Source organism: Notamacropus eugenii, chromosome 1, assembly GCF_028372415.1.
Source record: "Notamacropus eugenii isolate mMacEug1 chromosome 1, mMacEug1.pri_v2, whole genome shotgun sequence".
NCBI classification, from domain to species: Eukaryota; Metazoa; Chordata; class Mammalia; order Diprotodontia; family Macropodidae; genus Notamacropus; species Notamacropus eugenii.
Genome location: NC_092872.1, coordinates 520,034,123 through 520,057,123, shown reverse-complemented (window position 1 = coordinate 520,057,123; position 23,001 = coordinate 520,034,123). Strand labels below are relative to the sequence as shown.

The 23,001-nt window shown below is 41.2% G+C and overlaps 1 protein-coding gene across 2 annotated transcripts in view; it reads left to right on the top strand.

The window, feature by feature from the left end:
• The first annotated feature begins 10,002 nt into the window (after positions 1 to 10,002).
• The window catches only part of EYA2 (EYA transcriptional coactivator and phosphatase 2), a 234,710-nt gene continuing 221,711 nt past the window's right edge, over positions 10,003 to 23,001 (top strand). The window contains exon 1 of one of the 2 annotated variants that reach the window (XM_072633655.1): positions 10,003 to 10,082. The gene's annotated coding sequence lies outside the window, so the exon portion shown is untranslated. Of the gene's footprint in view, positions 10,083 to 10,208; positions 10,890 to 23,001 lie in introns of those variants that run through there. The other variant, XM_072633654.1, reaches the window with a different exon arrangement.

Sequence of the window (23,001 nt, the reverse complement as noted above, 5' to 3'; positions counted from 1 at the left end):
CCAAAGGGCCCCTTAAACAATTGCTGTAAGACCCTTTTGCCTCATCTATCTCCCTAAGCAAGATGTTTCAATACTTCTCTTCCCATTAAGCATTCAATCCCAACTTCTTTTTTAATAAGAACAAATGACTTTCTCTTCTTTCTTGCCTCAGTGGGCAAACAGCTAATTTCTTTCTTTCTGCATTAGGATTTTGATTTTTTAAAACTTATTTCAAGTTTTATCCATGTATCTTTCTTACATGATATCCATTTACAAATTACCCCCACTTTCTGAGAAATGTCTTGTAACAACAGTGTACTAATAATACAGAGATCTCATCCAGCTGCTTTCTAAGGTTGGGGATACACACACACACACACACACACACACACACACACACACACATCCATCCTCATTTTCGATGGTTCTTTCAACTCCCATGGTTCCCTGCTTACATAAATGTTCTAGAATCTTTGACAAACTTTAAGGAAAGGCCAATTTGGGGAGAAGGCAGGCACAAACAATAAGTCCCCTGATGGCATTCTTGCAGTCCCAGCAAAATCCTTAGCCCCCTTAGAAGTACTTCAAGGATCTGTAATTTTCCTGATGTGAGCACTCCTTTCAATGCTGCAGATCACAACCCCCATGTCCTAGTAGTATATGAGACACTTTTGGGGAAAAAAAACATCTCATCACCATGTTTTAAACTTTCTGATGATGAGGAACAAAATCTAAAACCATCTATACTGGTTAAATTGGAGGGGAGAGAAATTATTCTTTACCAAATGGGATTTATACCATGGATGCAAAGGATGGTTCAACATCAGGAAAACAATCAACATAATTATTCATATTAAGAACCAAAATATCCAAAACTACATGATCATTTCAATAGATACAAAAAAACCCCAACAACTTTTGACAAAGTACAATATCCTTTTTTTTGCCAAAAGCCCTACAAAATATAGGCAGAGAGGGAGCTTTTTCAAATATCATTAAAGGCATCTATCTAAAACCAAAAGCAAGCTTCCTATGCAATGGAGATCCACTAGAATATTTTCCAGTAAATATAGTAATGAAACAAGGATGCCCACTCTCCTCACTATTATTTGATACAGTTCTGGAAATGCTAGCTACAGCAATAAGACAAGAGAAAGAAATTAAAGGCATATAGACAAGTAAAGAGGACATAAAGTCTATTTCTGTGTGCTGATGATATGATATTTTGCTTGGAAAATCCTAGAGAATCACCAAAGATACTGAGACAATTAATAGCTTCTGGTTATAAAATAAATCTTCAAAAATCAACGATCTATATAATAAAGTAAAGCACAAGATTTTTGGCCTATAAATAGCCTTCAGGGAATCCTAAAAACTCTGGATTATTACTATCTGTGTAAAACTGAATTTCATCTGCCTTCTTACTGAGCCAAGAATTCTGCATCTCTCTAAGCTTTGATTGCACTTTAATTTTGGTGGAGTTTTAAACACTGCCTTCTTAGAGACAGATGAACTATCCTGCTGGTAAACCCTGTGGAGTTTTATTTTTCATTTAATAGCTTCTGAATTTCCCCATCATTTTTGTCAAACCAACCTTGATGTTAGTGAATGTTCTGACATAGATGAATAAATGCAGTGTTGTACCCCAAATCTCTGAAAGCTGTCCACTCCTTTTCTAATCCACTGTTGCCAATAATTTGTTGATTCAGTTCTCCCTCCAAGTGAGCAACAAGCAGTACCAGCTCACAGAAGCTCTGTAATCTGTTAACATTAAATCTTCTGGTAGTCATCTTGTCGTGGGGCTGCTGCTTTCGTTGGATGAGAGAGGATAAATCTATAATCGGTCCAGCACTCTGTACCACACATCACCTTCATCATTCTCACACTCTTCTCCTTACAAAGACATAGTCTATTAAATGCCAATGTTTGCTGTGAGGGCACATCCACAAAGTTTTGTTGTATTTAGGTAAAAAGAAGACAGTATTGGTGTGAGACACACAAGTCTTCAGTAATGACTGCTGCTGTTGCTGTTTCTAACACCATTTTCCCAAGGACTCCCTGCAATGTCTGGTAGTCTGTGCCTATTCTTGCATTAAAGTCACCCAGAATTATGAACTTGTCCTCTTTCAGCACATTAATGATGAGGGTCATGACGTCTTCATAAAATTTTTCTTTAATCACGTCAGGGTCATCATGGCGAGAGCAAATGCACTGAGGATGATACGGCACTTTCCTACAACTGACAATCATATTGTCATGAGCCTGTCATCCACTCCTTTTGGTAGGCATACAAGCTTTTTGACTAGATTAGTTTTGATTGCACAATCTATGCCAGCTTCACAGCCACTCCCTTTCACTGTGGCCACTGTAGAAAAACATGTATCCAGCTCCAACTTCAGCAAGCTGGTCTTTATTTGACCACTTTGTTTCACTCAGGGCTGCTATTTGCATGTGATACCTGTTGAGTTCTCTTGCAACAAGAGCTATTCACCTTTCAGGATTTCTTGTTGTCCACAAGTGTACACACATTCCATGTCAATGGTGAGTGGAGTCATCTTTGCAAAAGTTTTTATACAATTTTGGGTTTTGACCACAGTATGGGAACCCCACCTGCCTTGGTAGCAAGCAGGCCAAGGTTAAGTGAAGCAATTTTTAGGGCTAGTCCCTTCTTCATGTCAGGGAGTAAGCAGTAAAGTCCTTGTAAACTGCTGCTTAGACACCCAGGGGCTGCTGAATCCACTGCTGCTCCAGTCCAGTGAGAAAATGACCCTGGACTTCCTGTGTGCAGCATTGTGACTACAGTTCCCAGTGTATCCTCACCTGCTGCTTCATCATTTGCTTGTCATCACAAGACTTTGAGGTAGATAAAAATGGTAAAATGGCATGGATGATGTTTTTGATTCGAGCATGGTTGTTGTCCATTGTCTTCGAAGAGGACCAAAATGACATCACCATGGTAAAGTGAAATTTCAGTGTGTCTTACTGTGGCTGATCAGACCAATACAAGCTCGGAATGCCCTACCACAGGTTGGTCACAGGTGGTCCGTATTAATATTTGGGATGGATATCCCAAATTTGTGCATCCTGCATTTACTTTGTGCTATCTCAATTCTGCTTTACTCAAAGAGCACAGCACCTTTTCTTACGTGGCCACACCATGCTGAGTGGTCCTGTGCCAGTGTCTCCCATGTTGCACAGTCAAATCCAAAGTTCTTGAGAGAGACCTTGAGAGTGTCCTTGTATCGTTTCTTCTGGCCACCATGTGATCACCTGCCCCATGCAAGTTTTTCATAAAATAGTCTTTTTGGCAAGCATACATTTGGCATTTGAACAAAGTGGCCAGCTCATTGGAGTTTCACTCTCTGAAGCATAGTTTGAATACTTTGCAGTTTAGCTCAAGCAAGGACTTCAGTGTCTGGTACCTTATCCTGCCAGGTGATCCTCACAATCTTCTTAAGACAGTTCAAATGAAAGCAATTCAGTTTCCTGGCATGGCACTGGTAGACTCTCCATGTTTCACAAGCATATAATGAGGTCAGCACAATGGCTCTGCAGATCTTCAATCTGGTAGTCAGTCTAATACCTCTTCTCTCCTAAACCTTTCTTGGGAGCCTCCCAAACACTGAGCTAGCTCTGATGATGCATGTGTCAACCTCATTGTCAATGTGTAAATCCCTGGAAAGTACACTACCAAGGTAAGTGAACTTATCCATAGCATTCAAAACTTCTCCATTTGTTGTAATTGATGATTCCACGTATGGATAGTGTGGTGGTGGTTGATGGAACACCTGTGGTTTTTTGGTGTTAATTATTAGGACAAAATTAGAACAGTCAGCAGAGAATTGATCCTTACTTTGTTGTATCTCAGCTTCAAAGGCTACATTGAGTGCACAATCATCTGCAAACAGAAAATCATGGACCAACACTCCCTCCACTTTGGTCTTGGCTTGTAACCTTTTCAAATTGAAGAACTTACCATCAGTATAGCAGTTGACCTTGATGCTGTGTTCATCCTCATTGAAAGCATTTCTCAGCATGGCTAAAAACATCATGCTAAAAAGCATGGGAGCAAGCACACAGCCCTGTTTCACTCCATTGGTGATGGGGAAGGCATGAGAGCTTTGTCCATTATCCAGAACCCAGGCAAAAATGCGATCATGAAACTGATGTACAATATTGATGAACTTCTCCAGGCAACCAAATTTCAACATAATTTTCCATAAGCCCTCAAGACTAACAGTATCAAAGGCCTTAGTCAGATCTATAAACATTGTGTAGAGACCTCTGTTCTGCTCCTGGTATTTCTTCTGAAGTTGTCGGGCAGCAAACACCATATCAACTGTTCCTCAGTCCTTTCTGAAGCTACACTGGCTCTCAGATATATGCCCATCTTCCAGGTGAAGGATCAGTCTATTAAGTAGGACTCTATCAAGAATTTTGCCAGCAATGACTAAGAGAGAGATACCCCTGTGAATGTCGCAGGACAATCTATTCCCTTTGCCTTTATAGAGATGGACAATGGAGGCATCCTTGAACTCCTGGGGGATAACGTCCTCTTGCCACATAACCTGGAAAATTTCAGTCAGCTTTTGTATGAGCAATGGTCCCCCCACCTTGTAAATCTTAGCTGGAATAGAATCAGCACCAGGTGCTTTGCCACATGAAAAGAGCCTAATGGCCCTCAAGCATAAATTGGATTTAAGTGAGGCAGAGTTCCATGAAGTCATAGACCTAACTCTCTCTTCCACAGTCATCAAAATTCAGCAGCATGATAAAAGTCAAGATGACTGGTGATAGCCTGGGATGTAGTGGATGATCTTGGTGTCTTCAATGTCTGACCAAGCTTTAAGTGCTCCACAGTGCTTCTGCAGCCTTCATGGCTGTTGGAACAAATTATTCTCACCCACCCATTCTGCCGGAGGAAGTCTTCACATGCTTGGGGTAAACATCCCTCTAACTCACCAAAGGGTTTGAGACCCCTTGGTTACCCTCAACCTGCTTTAGCCAGTCTGCCAAAACAGTTTACCAGGGTGTGGCCACTGAATATGCTACAGCTTCTTGGAGCCACAAGTGAGAGTTGGGTGAAAAGTGGACACAAAAGACGGATGAGCAGACCTCACACCAGTGGTACTAATCTTACCTGAACACATCTGACATCCCATAGACCTATTAATACATTGCTGGCAGAGCTCTGGAATGGCACAAATATTTTGGAAAGCAATTTGGAATTATGCAAATAAAGTGATTAAAATATCCAAAGATTCCATTACTGGGCTTATACCCTAAGAAAGCCATCAATAAGAAAGTCCCCATATATTCCAAAAAGTTCATAGTAATATTTTTTGTAATAGCCAAGAATTGGAAACAAAGTCAATGTCCATCAAAAGAGGAATGGCTAAACAAATTGTGGTACATGAATGTAATGGAATATTACTGTGGTGTAAGAAATTATGTATGTGATGAATACAGAGAAGCATGGAAAGAGCAAACAACAGATGCAGGCTGAAGTAGAACCAAGAAAACAATATACACAATAACTGTGTTGTTGTTCAGTCATGTCTGACTCTTTGTGACCCCATTTGGGGCTTTCTTGGCAAAGATACTGGAGTGGTTTGCCATTTCCTTCTCTAGCTCATTTTATACTTGAGAAAACTGAGGCAAACAGGGTCAAGTGAATTACCCATGGTCACACAGCTAGTAAGTGTCTGAGGTCAGATTTGAACTCACAAAGATGAGGTTTCCTGACTCCAGGAACAGTACTCTATCTACTGTACCACCTAGATGCTGTTGTAACCACAACAATGTAAACGTAAGGAACAATTATACACACAAAAAAAAACCTCTAGTACATGTAATAAAATTATAAAAATCAAGCAAGACTCAGGTGAAAAGATAATGAGTGACTCCTGGAGGTAGGGGAGTCTACAGATGTTTTACATGGCTCATGTTTTCAGACTTTTTCTACATATTGATCAGTTGCGAATCTTTTTTTCTTCTCTAAAAATCGCATTTGTTACATGGGGTACCTCTCTGGAAGGGGAAGGAGGAAGGTTATTTAGGATAACTATGATGATATGAGAAACAGAAGATGTCAATAAAAACTTTTTAAAAAGTTTTATGGATGTCACTTTTGTATCACAGTCATTTCTTAATATCTCCCCTTCCTACCCCCAGACAAAATACTTCATTATCTCTAGGCATAACAGCAGTCAAACAGTATAGTGGATTAGCATGTTGAAATTGAAATCAGGAAGATTTGGGTTCAAATACTGCCAGCTATGTGACAGTGGGTAAGTTTTTGCATTCCCTTTTCCCTTAGTTTCTTCTTCTACAAAATGGGAATGATAACAACCCTCCCAAGGGTTGTTTTGAAATCAAATAAGAGAACATATGGGAATCACTTTGCAACTGTTCAAATGCTACATAAATGAGCTATTATCGTTAATAAGTGAAACCATCTTCTACGGTTCTGTCAACTTATACGGTGACCGTCTGACAAAATGTAAACCATTACCCACTTCTCTACAGAAATGAGGAAATTTATCATCTAACTCTGGAATCAAGATTGGTCATTGTACAGCCAATATATGAGTATCTATTATCTGAGTTCAACTTTCTTTTAATATAATTTTTGTTCTTATTACTGAAGTTGTTGTGTTCTCCTGGTTCTGCTTTCTTCACTCTGTATCAATTAATTCAAGTTTTTCTACATTTCTCTGAATTCTTCATATACATTATTTCTTATGGGACAATAGTATTCCATTATATACACAGGAGATGATTTATTCATTTTCCCCAACATATAGGTATCTCACAATAGTAACACCTTTTCAAAACAACAAATTGGTTCTTTAAAGGGGCAAGCTTCAGTTACCTAGAAAACTCACTTCTTGAGATCACCTCCTTCCCATGTGATACTCAATAAAAGAGGTGTGACTGTAGCCACCTCTGTTTCTTCACACAGTTAAACCAACCTCTCCTCTTGAAAGCAGTTCTAGATGCTAACATTTGCTTCAAGAGTAGAGAGTAATGCTTGTGGATGTTCTGGCCTTGCTTTCCTCTCAATGTTCACATTTGTTTAACAGTTTAGCATTGTTTGTATTATGCTGTTTGGAGATGAGAGGCAGTGGGAGGGAGAAAGAACCACACCAAGCAGCTCCATGCTTTAAATTTGATCCTCAGCCTATACAACAAATGACCTTTCTTCTCCTTGGGCCAGTTTAAAAAAACACACCTTCCCGTGTCTGTTGTTAATTCTTCAATGACAGAGCCCCAAATGGAGGGACCAGGGAGACATTCTGGTTGCTTAGGTGAATAATAAACATGTGATGAGTGTGGAAACCTGGATTTATGCAGGGGAATGTTGTTGCTGCTGGGTTCCCAGTACTCTTTCCTGTGGTGTCCTCTGTCTGTTTTAAGTCACACAAACGTAGGACCAGCTTAATTATCACTCCATCAAAGATACTGGCTTAGTTAGAAGGCAGCAAAAGAAGGAGAGAGACCTGGGAAAGACAGCAGAATCAGGGGTCTTGTCACTCTGTCCAAAGTTCCTCTCTGGGACAACGAAAGCCAGGATCTTTTGGGAGGAGGATGGACAACAATGGGGAAATGAATTCTTGGGGTTAGAAAAGTGGCTTGCTCCCAGTTTGGTTTCAGTGTTGTGATATGGGCTGTATAAATGAATTTCAAGTTAGAGTAGAGTTGAAAGATTTTTATGGCTGAGCCTGCTGGGAAGATGAAATAATGCTGGTGTTCCAGTATTTGGATTTTAGAATTGATCAGCAAATGGGGCCAGAGAGAGCAAGAAGAAAAGACAGAGAAAGACACACCCAGAGGAAAGCTTCTTTGAAGCCTCCTAAAAACTCTCTTAATCTCTATTTCTGGAAGTCAGTAAAAGAAACAGAGAAATTAGTGAGAGAAAATTCTAATATTGTGCTCATGCTATGCATGTTAGCTATATAAATATTACGTGTTTCTGTGTGTAGCAATGCAGAATGTACAAGTGTGTATTCAGACTTAAGCTTTTAGCCTTACAAGTGCTTTTTAGCCTTAATGTAACCTAGATGCTTAAATATTTTCATGCATTTTAATTTCTGTTTATTGGCTCATTTTAGAGGAATATGTATATTTGTATAATATGTTTAGTATGCAGTAAGTTGTTTAGGGGTTATGTGTGTTTTAGGGGAGTTGTTCTTTTGCAATTGTACTCTGTGTTTCTCTGTGTGAATGAAGTGATTCATAACTGAATACTTTATATGGAGATCTTTAGGGTGTAAATAGTGTGTGTTTAGGAGAGTGGAAAGAATTGAAGAATATGAATCAATTAGGGGTATCTCAGATATTTGTGTGTGTGTATGTGTGTGTGCGTGAACCATAGCTTTGCATTGTAAATTTCTGTAGTCTTTAAAGTCCGTAAAAAGAACAACTTTCCTTTCTCTCAAGTACAATCCAAAATTCGCCCAGGAGCCTGAGATTTCTTGCACTTTTCCTTAGAATGGGAGCTGTTTGCCTGAGACCTTGGAAACTCTACATCTATGTCTGGCATCTTTAGGTTTTCCCACTCATGCTTTTGCAAGTTACCTCAAGATGGTGCCAGGTAATGAAGGTATGGGGCCTGAAGGTGAGAAGGACATAGAAATGTGCATCAGTCACAGATAACAGGGCTGAATTTTAAGGTCCTTGGATGAGAATTAAGTGACTTGGATTCTTCCTCAGTACTAGCCTTTCTAAATAACTTTAGGTAAGTCTTTTATCCCCATTTATAGGAGCAACAAAAATTAGTAAGCACCACCTGCCTTCTGCTTCCCTCTCAGGGATATATGAAACAATCAGCATTAATGAGATAATGGGCCAGATTCTGCTGGGTGAGTAAACTGGTTGTGGGAAGCTATTAACCCTTTAAGTCCAGTAGGGTACTTTTAGTTGATAAATGGTCCACCTGAAGCCTGAAAAAATAAGGCAGTCTTGCATTTCATTAACAAGTTCACCTGGTCGGGCCTTGTTGTGATAATATCCTGTTTTGTTTTTCTTTTAAATATAAAGGGATGTCAGTACGTATAGTAAATGAGACTACCCTACATGATAGGGATATTGTTGGACTAAAGGGTCGTTGAAAGGAATGCCCCAGGACAGACCGAATGTTTTGGCCAGTTGTTTAGAATGGTGAAGCAAGGGCCTGAGAATTGGTAGTTCAAGCATCACTGCCCCATGTTACAAATCGTCATAGATTTAGTATCGGAAGGGAACTTACAGACCAATTAGTTCAGCCCTCTCCTTTTCAGATGAGGAAACTGAGACCTAGATGGGTTAAATGAGTTAGAACACACGGGTAATAACTGGAAGTTAGGTCCTTTAATCGATCACTCTTTCCCAATGTGGAAACTGAGGCCCAGAGAAGTAAAATAGACGTGATTGCAACCAGTAAGTCACAGAGCTGGGATGTGAAGCCGAGGTTTTTACTCCAAGCCCATTACTCTTTGCAGTACCCCAAACTCCCTTAAAAGTTTTCCTGTAAACTGAGTGTCTGGACTACAGAAAGTGTCCCCTAGTAGATGCCTCGGTGAGAGGGAGTCTTTACGAGGGTGGAGGGAGAGGGAGAAAGACGCTTTACGGCGGCGTCCCAACCAGTGGGGAGGCTCCAAGCACCAGTGCCTCCGTGTCTGGGTGCGGTGCTCCCCACCGGGAAGATCTGGGCGCGAGGGCAGAGCGCAGGCAGGGGAGCGTCGGTGGGTGTGTGAGGGGGAGGGGGCCGAGCACCTCCCCCCCCAGGCGTGCTCTGGGCTAAGCGAAGGAAGGCACCAGCAGCAGCTGCTTCAGCCGAATACCCCGCTCCAGCCCCGGTCCTCCGCGAGGCGCCGCGCGCCCCTGAGCGCCCCAGCTCCCCGCGACCCTTTCACCTCACACGCGGGCCTCGCCCCGCCCCGCCCCGCTTGGGGGCCGAGAGCGCCGCAACCCGCGGGGAGGAGGAGGGGGAGAAAAGAAGAGACTGGAGGAAAGGACGGCGGGGGATTGGGGGGAGGGGGGAGTCGCTCAGTCACCAGTGCCTCCGCAGCCGCCCGCAGGCTCGGCCCGGGGACGCGGGAGCTTCTTTCCAGCAGCCAGCGGTGAGTACGGAGACCATCACCCTTTCCCCTCCGCGCGCACTCACCCGCACGCCTCCCAAGCGCGCACGCCGGCCTCGGGGGTGGGGAGGTGGAGCAGAGTAAGTAACAGCACCGCGAACCTAAGGCGAGTGGATCGAAGGCTGAAGGGCTAACCCCTCCGCTGCCCTCACCCCGCATCCCAGCCAGGGAAGCGTGCTTCCAAAAACGCGGCCCCAGCGAGCGCCCTCCAACGCCGCCTGCGGGGTTACGGGAGCTGCCTCGGGGGCCATTGGCCGCCTGCGTCCTCAGAGGCGCGGAGCTGCCGGCGCGCGCTGTCCCCTCGACTCGCTGATCAAGGGGGCTGAGCGCCGGGACTGAGGGAGTCGAGTGAGCAGGACGAACCGAGCGCTCTCCTGGCCCCGGACCTTCCCGGTCCGTCAGTGCTCTGGACACCCGGGAGAGGGGTCGCCCGGGGTCTCGTGCTGGGGGACAGTGTCGGTCCGGGGAGCGCGGCCTGCGGGGCTGCTCCCCCTGTGCCTGGGGCGCTGCAGATTACGGGCACTACTCAGCCACTTCTGGAGAAGGTGGCGGGGCAAACCTGGGCCAGGTGGCCAGAGCCGCGTCACTGCTCGGCTCAGGAGAAAGTGGACAAGTGCTGGGCTAGCGAGGGCGGGAGAGAGCGCTTTAGCCCCTGATCCGGCTGGCTGTCGAGTGCTGACAGGCGCCAGGTGCGGAACCTTCCTACGCCCGGAGACGGCTGGGGAGAGAGGGGCAGAGAGGGCTGGCTGAGTCCGCACTCCGTGCCGGAGGAAAAGCTGCTCGCTTAAGGTGAGTTGGCGGAGACCAAAGCCTTCCTGCCAGGCAGGGGCCCGGGAGATGCTACGGACTAGTCGGCTCTGCTAACTCCTAGAAGTCAGCAGACGGACGGACGTCCTTTGCTGTTTGAAACTCTCTTTGGGTTGAAAAAGTGCAGGGCAGTGGTGCCCTAACTGGTCCTCCTGTGACCCCTCCTCCCTCGACCGTCCTTAGCGTGTCAGTTAGGTTGCTGTCGGCATCGCCACTTTGTTATTTCCTTCCCCGATGAGGAATGGGACCCCGAAATAATTGCTATGTAGCGCAGACCCTGGTGACGAGGAGTGCTTAAAAACACTGGGTCGGTTTGTGTACTTGTTTCTTTTTTTAATTTATTATTGTTGACACGAAGAAACCAAAAATGGGATTTTATGCTGCTGTCCAAAACCTTCAGTTTGTTGGTTTTAGCTTGTGAGGTTTTGTTTTTGTTTTTCCTGCCCAAAATAAATAATTTAGTGCTAAAGAAGTTATTTAAGTGCAAATACGTAAGTGCCAAAGGTCGGGTAACAACCTCTCAGACTACTACTGCCGCGGTAAAAACAGCCTTGGGGTGAAAACACTTGCACCCCACGAGTCCACAACTCCTTTTCAGTTACTGAATTGTAAGAGCGGTTTCAAGGGTCTCGGACAGGGAGAGGTGAAACTGACCATACGGGTTTCGGAATCTAAAAATAAAACTCATGCTAAACTTCATAGACACAATGTTGAGAATTGCCACGTAATCTTTAATTACCTTGTAACAAAAAAAAAATTACAGCACATATAAATCACGGCCGTTTCAGTGACGTCTAATTACCTGATGCAGTGAAATGAGTTAATACCAAACCTGCATCTAGAGCTATTCTTAAGGCTTAGGGGAGTTTGAGAGTGATTTACAAACATCAAATAAGCATTTGAGTGTTAAATTATGTCTGAGTTAGGGAATACCTTCCAAAGGAAATTATTGCCCAGGGTACAATTGCTGTAGGGGGTTTTTTTTAATATTCCATTCACGTAATGGTATATTTCTCCTCTACTGAAATTTTCATTGTTAAATTACATATATGCAGCCAATAAAATTTTTTGGGTTTGCTTAAAATTTATTAACAGGTCCTAGCAAACACTTAATCTTCCAACATTGTAACTAACAAAAATGAGCTGGAAGGGCATTTGAACAGGGTTCAAAGCAGGATGCACATAATCTCTGCTTCTCTCTCTTGAAATAATCTCCATTCAGGAATTTTTCTCAAACCATCTTTTCCCCTGCTTATGTTAATCTTTCCCTGAACCATAAATATGGTACAAATATAAGCTGCTATTTTTTTTTTTTACTATTTTTTAATCTCTTCCCTTTCCCCATTTCCATGCCTCCCAGGCCCACCCACCTCCCAAAAAAGTATTACAAAAATACCTGAGTTTTTATACGTTCAGCTTTATTTGTCTTCTGATCCGGGAAAGAGGATACTTAATTTGGATGGCCGGTGAAGGCAGATTTGGGCTTTTCTTTGAAACCACCTACAGGTAGCTTTTTGCTAGATTTAAAAACTCCCTAAGACAGACTTCTAGTGAACCCCTATCTGTAATCATGAGAAGATTCCCAGTACAGCTAGATCTAAAAAAAGAAATGACATATTACAGTGATGAATATTTTCTGAAGCATTTTTATTCCTTGTTTAACTCAGAATTTTGAAATTAGCTTTGTGATAGTATTTTATACTTGACTAGGTAAGACTTTTATTTACCTCTTCTTGAGCTTTTCCTTGCCTATATGTAGTATGCATACGTACATAGAGGATCATTTGGCATTTTTATGTATACAAGGTGACTCAAAAATCTTAGTGTGATTTAAACTGCACAAAGACTTTTGGGACACTTGGTATGTACACATTAATATTTTTCTAACTATTAACTGACTAAAGGAAATCAAATTGTCTAGAGTGAATTGTATTTTCCTTTAAATTTCATAATCTCTTGTCTGAATGACATGTTGTAAAAAGAACTCTCAAGGAGTCTTGGGTTGAGGGCTTATTATATCATTCTCATTTGGCGGAGCACAGAAAGCACGGTGTTGGCAATATCTGGCATTATTTTTGTTTTTTTAACTGCTGAGAGACATTGTTAGCCATATTTGAAAGAGTAAACGAATCAGAATGAGTTGTTATTGGAAGACTGGAAATATCATTGCAAAAAGGCATTTTTTAAATGAGTTTGTTTGCATCGTAGGATAGACATGCCCTTGTGTCGACACAAGTGAGTTTGTATAAAATGTACACACTCATCCTGTGTTCATTTTAAAAGGGCATGTGCTCCCAACTACAAAATATGTCCTTTCTGGCAAAGAAGAAACCAGTTTCCTTATTTTTTCAGTTACCTTTCCAAAGATAACTTTGGTCAAAGACAAGAGACAAGTTTTGCTAAGATCTGACTGGAACTAGCTCTGATGGGATTGCATGGCCCTGTGATCCGACTCTCTCCACTCCTTCACTAGGCTTCTGCTGCCAGATGTTTTTTAGGTGTCCTCAGCTGGAGTGCCCAGTTAGACGCTAATTAGCCTCACCATAAACTCCTTGTATAATAAAGTCGCAGGTTGTTATGCTTAATGTGTGGAATTGACTGCAGATTATGATGACTCTGAGCAGTGGAAAAAAATGCTCTCTGTAGTCATGAGAAAATGAGAGAAGATGTGAAGTGTTGTTATTTTTAATGATTGGGGGGGTGACATAATTAGGATTATAGGACTTTAGGCTACCTTACAGGTCATGCAATCCAATCCCTTTATTTTACCATTGAGGAATCTGAGAGAGGGGAAGTGAACTGCCCAGCTTCAGCAGATAGTAAGCAGCACAGCCCAAAACAAATCCAGGTTTTTCTACTGTCTCCCGAATACCACCTTTTCCAAGCAGACAGACAAAGGTCTGCAGCAACATAGTATTTTATGTACAGAACTGCCAATACTTCTCTTCTCCAGGCTACGGTTCATGAAAAAGCAGGGAGATGTCATGGCAGTAGCACCAGACTTGGAGTCAGAACCCACCCTAAGTATCTTTGGTCAAGGAGCAAAGCAAAAGAAAAAAAAAGTCAAATTTACGGGAAAAGTGGTAGATTTTGATGGGTTTTGTGTTGTTATATATGGTTATACTGCACAGCCCATGGAGAGGAAATCATCAGTAAAGAATAATGGTTGGTGTAAAATAATTCTCAACCTCAGTTTCCCCATTTGTAAAACAGGATGATGATTCTTACACTCTCCACCTCACTGGGCTTTTGTAGTACAAGCATTATGTAAACCCTGAGGCCCTTTAGAAATATGAGCTATGATTATTATTGGATTATTATTAAAATGTGTAATTAAAACATTACAAATATAGATAACAATGCCTGCAGGTTCTGGCAGTGGAGCCCATATTTCCACATTCGGAAAGATGGAACAGTATATAATGAAGGGGGAAAATTATGTTTCCCAACTGAATTTGAGAGGTTAAACAAAAACCCTTGACTTGGTACCTTCTACTGGCATTAACCTTTCTGCAAAAAGAAAAGAAAAATTAGAGAGTCCTTTTAAAAAGGAGCGTAGTGGATAACCTAATAAGGTTTTTCCTTATCTCTAATGTTGTTGGGCTTAAGTGCCCTAATAGCCAATAACTCCCAAGGCAGAAAATCTCTACTCACCAGAGGGTGCTACCAGGATAGTTCTTTCTAGTAGCAGAACAAACTATTTTTTTTTAAATCCACATCCCCCTACCTCACTCCTAACCAAGTGTTTAATCCCAGTAAGGACACTGAGCTGTGAAAACACTGGACTGTTGACAGAAAAAGCACACTCACATCCCCCTTCCATCTTTCCCCAACCCATAACAAGTCTTTCCAAAATGGTTCCTTTTTGTCTGTTGTAGTTGTTAGCAGGGAACAGGAAATAATTGGCCGGTGGCTGCCTTAATTCACTTAAGACAATGCCTCATTTTCTTTATTTGCAGATCTTAACTCCTTTAATGGTGTTTAACCAACACCCTGATTTAGGGTGGGGCTAAGTCCCCTTCAATTAGGTGGGACCTCAGAGCAGTGACATCCTGGTGATTGACAATAGCTGCTCACTGGGGACTGACCCTGGGAATCCGTCCTTGCCCTCTCCTAATGGAACCGAGCTGAGTAATAATAGCTCATAATTCTGTAGAGCCTTAAAGAGTGACTTGTTTGTAGTCTTGATGCGATGAAAATATTTTTAAAGTAAGAGGAATAGTGTATTGAGAGAGAGAAGGAAATTTAAAAACTCTGGTCTGAATTCTTTCTCTACAACCCCTTGCTTACTTATCATCTTATCCATTCATTGCTTTGTTCAGCCTCTGTTTACTCTGATTTAAATTGTTTTGGAGAAAAAAGATGGTAGTGAATTCTTTGTGCTCCATGCCGACTTAGAATATTTGAGGCTTTTACCATCAATGGCTCTGTGTGTACTGGGTATTTTAATTAAGGAAAATGTTAAAATCAAAAACACTTTTTCTCCTAAACTCTACTGCTGAGATTTGTTAACCAAAGAAAACAAAAATCAAGCATTTAGATAGTAGGGATTTTGTTCCTTATCTGTAAATCAAAGTACATTGGGAATGTTTTCTTGGAAAGGATATTCAGTTATACCTGATATTTCCACTTGTTTCTTCCATCAAAAAATTGCTACAAATTTAAATTGGCCATACATACTTGGTAATTTAGATATCAGAAGAGAAGCTAAGTGGGAGATTATACACTGTACATGGTGGTGAGGTGGGGGGAATGTCAAGGAGGTAATGCATGGAGGTAATAGTTTGCAGTGGAATTTGTGTTGCGATATGACTGCGTAGTTACGTTGCATAGCATCTGAAGAGGAAATCATCAGCAAAGAATAATTAGTAGGTAGCATAGAAAATTGAGCAGTTTTTTATGAATTAAATATAAGATGTTCTAAACTTAGACATTTAGGGTTGGTATATATATTAAAATATTATTCTTGATGATGTGACAGTAGTAGGAGTTAGTTTGTGAAGGATAGCCATAATGAATCTAACTTAGCTAACACTAGTATCACCTTTGATTACCTTTGTCAATAACTGTAATTTATTATCACTAATTTTGGGGGTTAGATCTCTGAAAAGTGTATCTGGATGAAAATGTTTAGAAATCTATACCTGGAACTTTGATCCAATTCTGAAGGCTACCAAAAGGTCTGGACTTTAGCTGTCTGAAATACTATTTGTTGCTGTTTATTCTTGAAAACAGTGAAGATAATTACCATCTCCATAATGGAAGAGGCTCCCTAATTGGCCAGTACAAAACGGATTATTATTTTATTATTCCTAAAATATTTTATGAACAAGTCATTGAACATAGGTGACTATAAAAGTATTTGAATTAATTTTCCAATATATGTGCTTTAAATAATAGTTCTTTTAATTTTTCTTTTGTGTCCAGTAAACATGTTTATAGCTACATGGCATAATGGCCTCTGATCCAGGAACTGAATTCAGGTTTGACTTTTGACATGTACTGGCTTGGTGCTCCAGTGCCGTAGAGACTAGAAGGTGCTGACTTGCATTGGGAAAAGGAGTTTCATCATCCTCAGATTCTCTATCCTAATGAAATCATGGGTTTATTCCCTGTCCTCTGTGTCCATATCCATCTGTCTCTTGTATCTTATCCCCTAGCTTGGCCACCAGCTAATGATTTTTTTTAGCCACAGAAACTTATGAAATTAAGTCATATGCTTTACTATGTATTAATAGAATGAGCATCCACACCAGTCATGAATATTTTTAAAAAATGCAATACATGAAGTATGTGGAGTTTTCTGTAGGGAAATGTCATCTTTTTTGTGAATTTAGCTGCAGAAACTAAGTGCAAAATGAAATTACTTCCCAGAAAGAAAGGGCAAATGTGCAACATTCCACCATCATGTGAGGGGGAAAGGGGAAGGCTGAAGGACACACAAACATCTCTCATTTCATCTCCTAGTATGTCAGTTACTCTTTTTTGTATCCATCTCTGAAGTACATTACAGCCTATGAGCTGAAAAGGCATTTTAATTTTGTAAAGGAGAGAGGCTCATGCCAGAGACTCGCGTCTGTTTCAACAATCACTGTTTCTGTAACATACCTACGTGGGGTTTCATGGTCAAATGTGGCCGTGCCAATAGGAAAATTACAGAGGGAAAGGATGTTGAAAACATTGACTCTTCTGTGAAGAAATGGGGAAAACATGAACAAATCCAGCATTTTTTAAAAATTGCTTTAACACGAGTTTAGGAATGTTATTCTTCAACCTCTATCAAAAAGTGACTTGCTGATTAGCAGACCCCCAAGTTACCAAATATCTCCAGATTGGTTTTTTGCTGCTGGAGCAGCGTATTCCAGCACATCGTGTGGGCATTGTTTAATGCTGTATAGATGGCAGCTTATTTTTTTGACCCAAAATGAGAAAACATGGGGAATTCTCCACTGCTTTTTTACAGGCTGCTATTATGGAGAAAGCAGCCAAACCAGAAAGTATTAGATCATGGGCTTTAAATGCATAAATAAGCACTTCTAAGGTCACCAAAAAAGCAAGACTGAAACCACCACCACCACTAACCCACCGCAAACTCCAGGAGCCCCAAGGGAATGACCTCAGCCAGGCCCAACTTCCTGTCTGTGTGACTGACATTTTTGGTGGGTGTATGTGCAAAGAAGGGTCTTCTAAGATTGTTAGCTGCTCTGCAGAAAGAGAATCAAGGTCAGATTAGAGAGAGTCTTGGAGATTTGGTTTCGATTCTGAAAAATTGAAAGGCAGGTGAAGAGCCCTCTGGTAATTAAATAGCATTAAAGAGTCCCAGCCTGGGAGTCCGGAGATTAGGATCATAGGTTTAGAATGCTGAAAGGAATCTTTTGAGATCATCTAGTTCGGTTTCCTTCATTTTGCAGATGGGGAAACTGAGGCCAAGAAAAGGGAAATGATTTAAACAAAGTCCCTTAAGTAAGTTGCAGAATCAGGGTTTGAACTGAGGTCTTCTGATTATAAATCCAGTGTTCTTTCCATTCCACCAAAACTACCTAAGTTTTATTAGTCTTTCTATAAATTTATTCTTTTGTTTTTACATCATGGTTATTTCTCTTTGCCTATCGTCCCTCCAAACATTGATCCTTTCTTTGTAACAAAGAGAAACATTTAAGCAAAGCCAACACAAAACAAGCCTTCTGACATTGCATGCCATTTTCTACATCCTTAGCCCCCATCTCTCTATTGTGTTGTGAAAATTATATTTCCTTATATTTCTCTTGGACCAAGTTCCTTTTTCTTCAAGTTCAACAGTTGTCAACTGCTTTCTGACGTAATCATTGACATTTTTGTAGCCATTGTGAATATCTTCTTGGTTCTGCTTTCTACATTGTTTCCCACAGGTCTATCCATGCTTCTCTGAATTTCTCCTATTCATTGTTTTTGTGGTGTTTTAATACTCTGTTACATTTATATGCTATGATTTGTTCATTTAAACAATGGACACCCATTTTGTTTCTTTTTTTTCCTACAAGGCTTGACTCTGCTACTAATTTGAGTCTGATGTGCTACTGAGATCTCACCATTCTATGGCCTGAATGAAGGCCACTCCTAGATCATTCGCTGGAATGTGGTCTAAGTGAAAGAAGGTTTTGGGGTGAAATGCTAAGGGATTATTTCTTCCCCCAGAGGGATGACTAACCCTAGTTTATTTGTAATAGGTTTGGTTATAAGGAAACAAGCAGTTCAATGCAGGAGATGTTTTTTCTGCTCCAATTTTCCAAGGTCTTTTCCCCATAACAGTCCTGGAAAGTAGATAGTATAAATACTCTTATGGCCATTTTCTACAGAGAGGAAACTTAAGTGTCAGAGAAGGGAGGTGAAAGAACAAACCATACTCTAGGACTCATTGTTTAAAAGAATCTTAGAAAAACATAGCATCTTAGAGTGTTAAGGTACCATCGAAGTCCAACCTCATCCATAAAATGAAGAAACTGAGGCCCAGAAAAGGATGTGACGTGCCCAGGATTGCATAGGTTGGGACATAGAGCCAGGACTTCTCCCTAGATTCTCTGACATCAAATCCAGGGTTTTTCCCACAGTGCCACTGTGATTCTGGCAGATCACATGTCAATTAAGGGATGTCGCTCAAAGATTAGAATGCAGGACTTGCTGCTTCCAATTCTAGTGTTCCTACTGTACACTTGGTGGTTGTCTGAACTCCAATGAGATCCAGTTCTCATCCAGCCTTACCGAGATTGAATGGAAGGATGAGGCAGTGGAAGAGAGTTGGGAGTCTTCTGCTAGATTGTCCTGGATTTGAGAACTAGGCAATGCCGTGTTCCGTAACATGTTATAACCTGCTACCTTCTGTTGTTAACAGTCTAATGGTCAGGATGGCACCGTTCAGTGAAGAAGAAGAGAATAGGAGAGATCCTCTACATCCTGCCAGTGATGAATAAAGGCTAAGTTGTTGCCATCTTGCTAAATAGACTGCTAGTTATGAGTTAATGGTTGGAGTAGGGAGAAAAAGGAAAAGGAATTTCTTCAACTCAGCAAATGTATTAAACACTGGAAATGCCTCCAGGATTACTCAGGCACCCACAAGAAAGACAACTGGGGAAGAGACATAGGAGTGGGCTTTGAGGGAGACTTTTTTAGCGGTTTCCATCCAGAGAGGAGGCCTGTCAGACTGCTCCCTACGTACTCCCTCCCCCATGTTGTTTGTGTGTGTCTTCTGTACAGGATTTTGGAAATAACCCCCTTTCTGGGAAATTGTGCAGCTTTGGGTTTTTCCCCTCTGTGTTAGAGGGGGAAACTGACTTTTTCTGTTAAATGTCCAAACTAATCTTTTTGCAACATTTGAGTTTCCTCTGGTTGATCTTATGGACTCCATTAACTGTTGATTCAGTAGGAAATTTGCTGGTCACCTTCTAGTACCTTTTCTGTAGAACATCCTAAAAATATTAGCCTGGAGATCTTTTAATATCCCCTGCTCTCACTTAAGAAGTATTACTTACCTTTTCAGATCTGTTCTGCTGAACTGGGAGGATGGTTCCAGCCATCAACCAGAAATTGGGACATGGTAAAAACCAGTTTCCTTCTCAGAGAAAAATCAGGGTCTCTTCTCAGGAATCTTACCTTCTGTTGGAGGAAATATCATTCACATATAATCACATTGCAAAATGGTTGAGGAGTACATAAAAGAAGCAGTAATATTAATAGATTGCACTGATGTATCAAACAAGGTAACAGTTGTAATGCCCTTAGCCCAATGCCTGGCAAATAGTAGATGCTATGTTAATGTTTATTCCTTTCCTCTTTCCTTTAGCCCTGCCTGCCCTATTCCCTCTTGAAAATTTTCCTCAAAATAACCCTTGGAGGGAGGTCTCAATAAGTATGATGACCATCCCCATTTTAGAGATGAGAAAACTGAGGCTTTTCAAGGTGATTTGATTTGCTCAAGATCACACAGCTTGCAAATGTTGGAAGTGGGACCTGAACCCAATTCTTCTAATTCCGTATTTAGTATTCTTTCCCTCCACCACACTGCCTTGAAGTGCTATGTAAAGGGGATCAAGGCGGGTCTCGCAGAAGATGTAGCATTGATCTGAGCTTTGAAGGCTAGGTAGTCCTTATAATACCTAATATATAGGTAGTGCTTTAAGGTTTGCAAAATATTTTACCAATATTACCTAATTTGATCCTCACAAAAACTTGGAGAGCGTGGGGTTAGATGCTATTCTTGTATCCATTTTACAGATGAGGAAACTGAGGCAGGGAGTGACTTGAGGACGGTTTGGGTGTCTTCACAAGTGAAGCTTGAGCCCTGGGATTAAGCAATGTAGGGTAGTATCTCCTAGGGGTAAGAGACTTTGATGTAAGTCTTACTTTTATTTCCATGTGGCCTTTGGTAAGTCTCTGCTCCTCAGTTTTCCTGTTCTGCAAAATGAAAGGTTGGACTAGCTGGTCTTAAAGTTACCTTTCAGTGCTAACATTCCATAAATGTATTCTATTAATTAGATTTTTGCCAGTAGGAATTTTTTTTTTAATTTTCCAAAAATGTTCCACATGGGTTGGAGTAGAGAGGGAGAGATTGAGGAGTGATGAGGCTGAGTTTGGGCAGTAGGGAGATATGGGGATGCTACTGAGAATAAAAGTCATTTATGTAAGATTTTTGCTTAGTATCTGGGATCTTACTTGAGTCTCAGTCCCGTAAGGTAGATTGGTTGGTATTATCATCTTCATTTAGTTGTTGTGTTCACCCTTCATTCTTTAAGAGGACCGTCACATCGAAATGATGACATGACTTTCAGTTGACTTTGATTTGAGTGAGGCAGGGCTGTGCAGGTCACCAACCTCACTTTCTCCTTCTGAGCCATCTGGGTCCAGTGACCAGATATTCCTCAGGATGACTGGAGATGGCCCAGGATGCACTGGGAGACATAGATGATGAAACTGAGGCACGCAAAAGTTGTGACTTGCCCACAGTTTCACAGATCATAAGTAATCAAACAAACCCCATATCCTGATCCCCAAATCAATATGTAATATAGTATCATTATCTCTTTCCCAAGAGAAACAACTTCATGGTGATGGGGGGGTCAGGGTTTAGGGGGTAAGGTACCACCTAGTCAACTTGAACCAGATTTTTTAATAGACATTTTGTAATTGTTGCATTTTTTGTTTAAAAAAAATTATGTTTCCGAAGTAATTTTAAAAGTAACAGAAAGCATCTTCCTTAAATGGTAAGCCTTCATCCCGAAATCTGCCTTGTATTTATATTTTGTTTAGTTAATACAAAGGAGAACTTCATTCCAGCCTGTCAGTATTATCACAAATTTCTATATGATTAAAGCTGAATGACATGAGGTTTTATAATAGTAACTGCTCTATAACAAGATCTGTCATTTATTAGCTGTGTGATGTTGGGCAGACGCTGTCTTTTACCTTCCATTGAATGCCCAGTGCTTAGCATGGTGTCTGGCACACAGTAGGTGTTTAATAAATGCTTACTGACTGACATCACTTAGCCTCTCTGAATGTCAGTTTTCCTATTTTGTAAGAGAAGGGGACCTAGATTATAAGGTTACTTCCAGCCCCAAACTCTGTGATTCTGTAAATTCTACCACCACCTTTCACTTGCATAGCACTTTCAGAATTTTCTCCACTGCTTAGCCCAGGGCTTGGCACATGGAAAGCACCTAAAGAATATTTCTTGACATGACTTTCCCATCCATTATTTCGTCGGACCTCCTCAGTGAGGTATGCAGTGCAAGTGTTATTGTTCTCCTTCATTTTACAGATTAGGAAACTGAAACTCAGAGAGCAGAAGCAATTTGTTCAAAGTATACACAAGCAATAAATGTTAGGGATGAGGCTAGTCCTGGGGTCGGGAACCTGCAGCCTACAGGGCCACATGTGGCCTGGAGGCTGCAGGCTCCCTTTCCCTAGACTGGTCCAGTCTCCTGGCTCCTGGTCATAGCTCTATGTGCTATGCCTCTTTTATGCTTAAAACTATGACAGGATCTGAAGAGGCAGGGGGATGGGAATGTAATAGAAAAGGAAGCACCGCGTTCAAGGGCCTTATGACCTTTCACTTCTCACCTCCCCCTCTTGGCCTTCACATCTCACTTTTTGCAAGGGTCTTTCCCAGTTCTCCCACTCTCTTTTCTCTGAGATTGTCCTCTTCTATTTACATAACTTTTCTTGTATAGACATAATTATTTGCATGTTTTTCCCCATTAGAATGTGAGTTCCTTGCAGGCAGGAACTGAGTATTTTAAACTTAAAACTTTCCTTATGCCCTTTGTACTTTGTACAGGTCTGGCCATAGTAAGCACTTAAATAATAAATGCTTGCTAACTGACCACTTGACCTTTTTCAGCCGTTTTATAACCTAGGAAATAGGCAAATGCAGCCTGAGCGAATTGTGCTGCTTTTGGGTGGTATCCATGTGAGTCCTCCTTTGTCCATTAGATTCTGAAAAGTCCTTCACCCTGACCCTACTCCCAACATTCCACACTGGTAAATGTTCATCTAAAAAAAATAGAACAAAATTTTAAATAGTCAAATAGATTTTTAAAAAATATTCATTAAATGAAATTAA